Genomic DNA, 8,710 nt, shown 5'->3' with positions numbered 1-8,710 from the left:
TCATATTAAAATCAATACTTTGTCTAAGAGAACCACTTGCATACTTAGACAACCAGTGATGAACACTCTCACGGCCTATACCATTACATTTAACACAATTAAGTAGTAAAGAGTGGACATTAATCATTAAAGTGCAGAGATGTGGTGAGTTGGGCAGCTGTGCATCCATGACTATGATACAAGGATACACAGATGATACGATAAGGACTTACAAAACTGAGCTCACGAGATCTTCACGCATCATAAATATGGTCAATGGCTTTTCCTGTTCAGAGTCAGCATTTGGCCCAGAGCATTTTGAGTGCAAACACACACACTCTTCCCACTGCGATCCAAGACATTGTGCTCAAAAAGACACCTCCCGACTCCATCAGGGTGCAGCATGATATGAAGCTCCAAAGAAGACCACACAGCAGTGCAGCGAAACATCCCTGGAAACTCTTTCACACCCCCACAGCACAAGCAAACACTTTTCATCTCCACATAATATTGTTCTCTCTTTCTCCTCCTTTTTATCTACGGTGAGAGTTGGCGCCTTTTCCATCTGCCTGGTTATCTCTACTTCGTGCAAAGCATGCGGTCAGAGGTCAGATTAATATTTATTTCATGTGTTGCCTTAGAGAGCAGCAGGCAGCAGTCCTTTGAAGGCCTGTGTATGTGGGGAGGCGGATGAGGTTCGGTGGAGGGGGGTCCGATCAACCAGACCCGCAGACGATACTGTCAAACTTTTTTCAGGGTAAACTGACCCTCGAATGAAGCAGTGTGGGGTCGAGGTGCAAGGACAGGAGAGGGTGGAGGCACATTTTTTCCTCTCCCCCCCTCCCTGTCTGTCTGTCCTGTCCGCCCTTCTCTACGTTTCTGGCATAACCCCACTGTGTGCGCTGCACGAACCAGCGGCCTGTTAAAACAGCATAACCAGGTGGAGCTGAGCTATTGCAAATGTTCCCCTTCTGGTGTCTCACACTTCCAGGGGCCTCATGAACATATGAGACACAGCTGTGAGACAGGCAGAGGAAAGAGAGGGGGTGGGTACATGAACCAGCTTCAAAATACCTCACTTTGTATATCCTATTTAGGTTTTGGATTTAATAGCATTTTTAATAATCTGGATCCAGTACTTCACTATTGAATCCAAGCGCTTCCTTATCAAATCTATTTAGTTTTTCCAGAAAAATCACTTATTTAGCTAAATGACTATTTGTTCTCGCTCAGTACTAATTAAAGAGGAAACAGGAGATAAATATTATTCAGAGCTATAACAAAAATGTTGCCAATTTGGAACAAAATACAAACTGGAACTGGCAATTACAACACAATCCCTTTCCCATTCTTGATTTCTACGTTATTAGTTTGGCATTACTGTGACAAATTTCATGGCAACATCACATGTCCAAATGACATGCAGAGATTTTTTTTGCTGAGGAATACATAATTATCTTATTTGAAATGGTGCACCTTGCAATCCTCCTTGCTATCACTCAGTACTTACTTTTTAGCTAGTATCTGGTACGTGCCGTCACTCCCACGTCTGTCTGCAGTCGGGAATGGTATTTGAGAACACCAGGGTAGCCTGAATCTGATTGATAACTCTCAGCAATCCAGACAGACCCATCAGTTATAGTTGGTGTCACAAACAGTCACAGATACCGTTTTAGTTAAGCTTTCGATAATGCCTGGCTTAGTAGGGCTTATCCATTGCAGGATGTTATCACTCAGGCACTCTGTCACTTTTGTCATCGGCACAGAGTCTGGGCCTGACACTGACCTGGTCTCCTCACCCAGCCACATACTTATCAACATCCATTACTGAGGTGTGAGGGCCTGATAAAGGTCTACCCAGGTCCATGCAGCTCTAAACAGAGGTCCCATTTAGATTGTTGTCTCTGCAGTGAGAGGCCTTGCCCCTTTGACTCTTGCTCTCATCACTCTGTAAGGCTGTGTCGGCCTGTCAATCAGAGGGGACCCTGGGTGATCAGTCAGCTCCTCTTTAGGGGATGCTGGTCTGAGGAGCCATTAGAGAGGAGGCAGCGTAGCCAGACTGGCCCAGGCCAAAAGCTGATGAGAAACAGAGGAGCAGGAGAGCCTGAGGTAAAGAGGGGGGGCAGAGGAGCAGGAGGTGGATGTGCTGAACTATGTGGATTGTGAGGGGAGGGCAGCTCTGTTTTCTATTTGTGAGGATTAGGTTGACAGATCTGTATTTAGTTTCTCTGGGCCTCTAGCTGCAGCTAATCCCCCTCACCTGCAGCGAGTACCCCCGCTCTCTTTCCTCTGACCCTGCAGCCCCCTACTTCCCCCATGTTCCCCCCTCCGGCCCAGCACAAACACTCATCCCGAGACAAGCACATGACTCGTTGCACTCTGTCTCCTCAGGTTAGGGCCTCACACTCGACACAAATCTCTCCCGGGCCAAAGGAACAGCGGGGGTCTCAGCCTTTCTGGAACAGAAGAAAAAGGACCCCCACAACCTGTGGTCTTCCACATGTTAAGATTTTTTCAGCTTGAATAAGGGGGTGTCCCTCATCACTTAGAGATAGCAATTACTCAGAAATTAAGAGCCATTACTACGGAAGCAGCTTGTCAAAGCCACTCAGGGGAAAGGGGGACCTTTGGTAAAGCTGCACATTAGGAAATATTCAGGGTCAGGTCAGGGGCACAGACCTCTTCTCTTTAGATCCTGGCTCCCACACACTCTGACCAGGCCTTCACACTGTGACAGAAAGACCGCACTGCCTCCGCAAACACACACAGCATGCCTGCCAGCAATTCTTGAAGGTGGGGACTCTGGATGACCTAATAGTTTTAGAATCTGAGCACATTTCTCTGTTTTAACAACAAAGTGGCATGACTGCAAGATGATGCAACAAATAGACTGAAACAGGTTTTGAAAGGCTGATAAAGAACCAACATGTGGGATTCCTTCAAGGTGCTGTAGTTACTTAATGTCATTTTAAAGTTTGGAGTTTAAAACATTTGGAATTAGTCTGATAAATTGAGCTGTTAGAAATGAATGAGCAACATTTATAGAATCTCACCCAGCCCTAAAACACATGTTGGCCAGCATTATCGTTACACAAAGCCATCATCAAAATTATATTCAAAAATCACTTTCACATGGCTGTCAGATACAAAATCTATTTGTTTTCTCTGGGACTCTAACCACAGCCTATTACTCTCCACCCACCCCCCTGACACCACACACACACACAAACAGAATACACACATACAGTAGACACACCTTTGGACAAGTAGCAGCAAGCTCACATAAAGGGTCTCATTACTGAGTGCCACAGAGGGTGTTAATGGGGATTTTTCTAAACACCACCAGCCTAGGCCTACTACCTTACACCAATGAGGTGCTAACTGGCCCACACACATTCCTGGATCATATTAATGGATGAAGCTTGCAAATGCATACTGACCTTTGACTTGAAGAGAAAAACTGGTAGCTTTTTTGCAGTTATTTCCAGGCTGATGTGTGCCTACAAGGACATCAGTACTTACAGTAGGTTTTTTAGTCTGGCATTTCTGCATTCTCAACCGTGGTGACCTGATTGCACAAATACAGAGAATGCAGACAGAGTGCACATTCCTTGGGTAAAAGCAGCATTGCCACATTGTAAAAATACTCCATTACAACTAAATGTCAGTATAGGCCCTTCAGTGTGCTATAAAAACTGTTATAAATTATATCAACCGTAAATCATGAAGTAGTATCAAATATACTGTACAGGCAAATACAATTAATGTTTTATATACAGTAGTGTAGTATGACTTATCACAATGCATCATATTTCATGAACTTGCATAATAGTTATTGACTGGATATTGTCATATGTGGTCTATATAACAGTTTGTACCTCTTGTGGAAGAAGTATCAGTTCAGCTCAGGCCCGCAGTGTCAGGCCAGTGTTAGAAATGCAACATGAAATGGGTAAATCAAAGTTATACACTCAATTTAAGTACATCTAGCTAAAACTAGTGTAGTCTAATACAACAGCCCTGCAATAAATCCTACCTTTATGAAGGTTCAGGTTTTGTTGAAACTGTTTAGGTGTAGGGGTGTGTTCAATTTGGAGGATGTGGTTTGTGAACTGCACTGCGTTATACTGGCAGGTGTTTTTATTATCTTGTTCATGCCACTTAAATCATTGAGGGCAAACTAAATGACCAAAACACCTCTCTGAATAATTCTGCACAGTTAAACAGACCCAAATCTTACATTCTTGAAATGATCATTCAATTGAATCTGCACTTCTATAAGACAGTCTCTTACTTTTAGCTACATGAAACTAATAAACTGGAAAACTGTAGATTCTCAAATTAAGTACCTAAAAACAGTAGTTTAATTGCAGTAGCCACTGACTTTGCTACTCAGCTCATACGATTATACATATGCACGCGTGAATATCATCTTACCTAGTAAATCTGGTCTACGTGAAGTAATCGTGTTGTTTCTGATTCAGTTTCTATAGTTTTGTCCTTGCTTTTCTGACGTCCACTGAGGTGTAAACCGCGTTGTATGTATCCATGTTCCACAGTGTAATCATCACGGTAACATGGTGAGTTCAACGCTTCCTGCTGGAAAATTCAGCCAATCAGACAGCTGCGCACAACAGATCGGCACTACGTCATCCAGAGTAGCTCTCATCGCCACGCCCCTTCAGGAGGAAAACAATCCCATGTACACGGCAACAGCGTCCACACTCAAACAAGCCCATTTAAATCAATAACGCTATGCCAGAGATGTACTTTGGAGGTGGTTGCACCAGAATTTAATCCCACATCGTTGATCTTTCATTTGTTCCTCCAGCATGTCCACTCACCTACTAGTGCGTTGACCCTGGCCTCACATCATAGACCTGGGATTCGGCACCAGCAGCCATCTGAACAACCAGCTATCGGAGCCCAGCGCCATAAAGAGCTCAAAGAAATTATTGATAATGTATTATCAAGTTTGGCTGCTCCTGCACGATTTCTCAGACACAAGCGATCTGGACGTCGAGGAGGAAGAGGAAGAGGAGTTAATCGTTCCCATAAACTGTACTGGCCAAGTTCATTTAGGTTAGATTACATCATCAATATTTATTAAGTAGCCGTTTCTGCTGTGAATGGAACAATTAAGTGAAATGGTAAATGTGGGACTTTATTGAAAAAAAATGGAACAGAGCTGATTTGCATATTATATGATTGCCAAACTATTGCTTAAACCTGCCGCAGCTGTCACAACAACATCCTCTTATTCTCAGGTTGTTTGTGTATTATCTGTGTGATGCATGACTGAACCTACATCTGACGGTGCCCACGATAAAAAAGTGCTTGATGCCAGATAAAAATGTCTTGCTAAGTACAATAGTTAATGATATATTTTTGGATTACAGCCCTGAGTGCAAAGTTTAGCACAAGACCAATCTCAATGTACATGATATGTGGAATGTGAACTCTAGATTAATGTTTAATAAGCATAAGATGTTGCCTCTTTTTGCTTTGTAGTGCAGTGCAATAGTCGATGCTGTGTGTTTCCTTGCTCCATTGCTGTATGTATTTAAAGACTTCCCCTTTTTATTTATGGCTTGTCAGAAGCCCACAGCATCCGTAGTCAATTTCCATTTATGTACTGTAAATAAAAGCTGCAAAACTTTGGATTGTCTCAAGAGTTTTATTGTAGACATCTCATCAGAGCTTCTTTTCAGTTGTATTGATACACATGATCAGATTGTGAATTTGCATTGAAAGTAGTTACTGGACAAATGCGAAAAACTGCATTTTTTTCCCAATAGCTTCCATGTAATGTGTCACAGTAAGTCCATATCAGTTACTATTACTACACCGGCCACATAGAATACACTTCTCTACATTGGTTGTGTATTATTATTTCTATAGAAAGCTTCCATGTAATGTGATGCTGTGACTCCAAATCAATACCAGAAATCTTTACAGCAGCGGACAAAATGTGAACACAGCACTGCAGAATGTAGCGATGATGCACCTGAAGTTGAGACAGACCTCAGACAAAAAGCTGGAGGTGGACATTTCATCATCAGGTCTTTCATTTTTCATAGCTTTAGTGAGGTAAATGTTACACAAGTCAGAGTGTTTCTCTCTTTTGGCCAATCAGAAAGCCCTAAATTTTCAGCCAATCATAATGGTTCTTTCTTTTTGCCAATCAGAGAGTCCACAAATGCTTAGTGCCACACAAAGATGTCCTGATAAGTAGAATAGTTAATTTTATATTTAACGATCACAGCACTGAGCGCAAAGTTTAGCTGAAGACGAATCTCTTGTATTTGTCCAGGTCAGCGCCTTTGAAAGAGAGAAGCGACACTCCCCGCAGACCTCTGTTGTTATAGTGGAATGCGGAAGTAAAGTGTTTAATGGGGCGGCCAATAGTTCCACACAGGTAGAGATCAGATCGGCAAAATGTCTCTCATCATCACCATCTTCCCTTTTATGATCACACTTAAACAAGCCAATCTAATTCAATAAAATAAAAAAGCGAAGCCCTGGAGTTGGTTGCACCAGGGTTTGTTCCTCTGCCACGCCCTGAAAAAGATCCAGGTAGAAGGGTTTTACTCTAAACTACATGCTAACGCTATCTATGCCCGTATGTTAGCCGCAGCACCGCTCATCAGCCAGTGCGTGAAACGAGTAGCATGTGCTTCTTGACCCCGTACCAGCAAAGTTTATTAAAGCCAAACCAATTTTACTTGCATGAATTTAATATTAACAGCTGTAGACTAATGTTACAAGCATTGATGCTTTCAGCGAATAGCACAGGCAGAGCAGGACAGCGGCAGAGAGCCTGTGAGCGCTCAACCTCTTTGCTGAATTAAGGGAAACAATAATTGTGCAAAAAATTATAGTCTGTTAAAGAATAACTTGTAGTTGGACCTGTGCTCTTCATAGGCTACAGACAGTAAACTACTGGTTGGCGCTCAGGCTAAATTGACTGAACTTGTATACTATAACGCAATGTTAGCTAGGACAGTTGTCAGAGCACAGTGCTAATGCTAACTAGCATAATGTTAGTGGAGCTGGACTGAAAAGTAAAATATATCACTGCTAATTATCTAACCTGGAGGGTCAACAAGGTAAAACCAGCCTGATGCTGGTGAATGAAGGGACGTGACTGAAGGTGGATGTTTTCCGTGTATCTTTCTGGGTCAAGCAGAGTGGATGTATTTTTACCTGACATGGTGTCTCCAAGCCATTTAAAGAGTGATTTCATTCAGGTGAGTTTCTACTGGCGTTGTTTTGTACCACTGTTGCATATCGACGCCTTCTTAAAATAATCGGCCAAGTCATTTTTTCAGATTTTTCAGGAAACACAAAAAACTGAACCATTTGTTGAATATATGATATTTACTAACAATTTTAATCAAAATATTTATAACAACAGATGCCTATTGACATACAAACAACAATGTCAGTCAAACATGGAACATGAGAGAATTAAATGACTTAGGCAAATTTTTGAACATGCCTTTGTGACTTAGGCAATTTCAAACCTTCTACTCTGTCAAGAATAAAGCATAACTAATAAACTAACTAAACCTAATGCTGAGGAGGCATGTGCATTTCTTCACTTCTCCCTCCAGCTCTTCTTTGCTGGATTCTTGACTGATGTCTATTTGTGTGGCAAATTGTCAAAGAAGTGATGACACTCGACAGGCATGATGGGTTTCATTGACTGGAGGTCCTGGAACTTTCTCTCCTTGATTGGCAGAGCACATGGAAACAATCTTATCCATGCCATTGGCCCATTTGGCACCTGTACCCTTTGTGGCAGTTCTTCCCTTTTGAGAAGGACAGTCTGAAATGGACCTTGCCTTCACTGCTAAACTGAAGAGCCCGCAAGTCAGGTCTCCAGCTTTTTTGCCTGGTCTGATGCTAAAGAAGTAAGCTCCATTCAGTTTCAGGAACTCATCGTGCTTGAGCACTTTCACATGATAAGGTGATGGCCTGATTCTTGCCTGAAGTATAGAAGTATAATAACATAGTCTCTTGGGGTGAAGATATCTGCAACTATTTTGCGTTCAATAGTACTATGCATGCTGTCGCACTCCATTTGTGTATGACCTGCAACAAGGTATTTCTGTGTTATTAGTACCCCATATTTCCTTGCAAGCTCAGAGTATGCATTCGCATCTTTAACATCATCCATGGGAGCTGATGCTGCATCATTATCAACATGCTGCATTATCTCTTTAATGATAGTCTCATTGTCATCCTCAGTAGATGAGGACAGACTGGTGTCATGATTGTCAAGTGCATCTCCTACCAAAATGGAAAAAAAAATATTTAAACCCTTCAAAAATGTGTGATCATTCTGAGAAACATGAATTGCCTTGTAGTCAATTGTATTAAGCTACACCTAGGATTCCCAAAATGGTTTGCAAGTTGTCTCTAGACACAGCAGAACAGGCATACTATAATACCAGTCAAATCATGTTATGATTTCTTAATTAGATGATGTACTGTGGAGAAAATTAGACAAAAAGCAATACTGTTTGTTCAAATATTGTTTGATAAGACATAAAAAGTTAACAGAAAGCTTATCACTTGTAAAAGCCATAGATTCTGGAGCCTATCCACTTTTTGTGCTTTTTAGCTAAATTCTTAAACTGAAATTTTAACTAAAAAGACTGAATAAAAACATGAAATATTATGCAATATTTATAGCCTAGTGTATATTATAGTAAACATCTTCACC

The sequence above is a fragment of the Pempheris klunzingeri genome, chromosome 11, assembly GCF_042242105.1.
Source record: "Pempheris klunzingeri isolate RE-2024b chromosome 11, fPemKlu1.hap1, whole genome shotgun sequence".
Lineage (NCBI taxonomy): Eukaryota > Metazoa > Chordata > Actinopteri > Acropomatiformes > Pempheridae > Pempheris > Pempheris klunzingeri.
The sequence above is the reverse complement of the archived record's forward strand: the minus strand, read 5'-3'. Positions refer to the sequence as shown.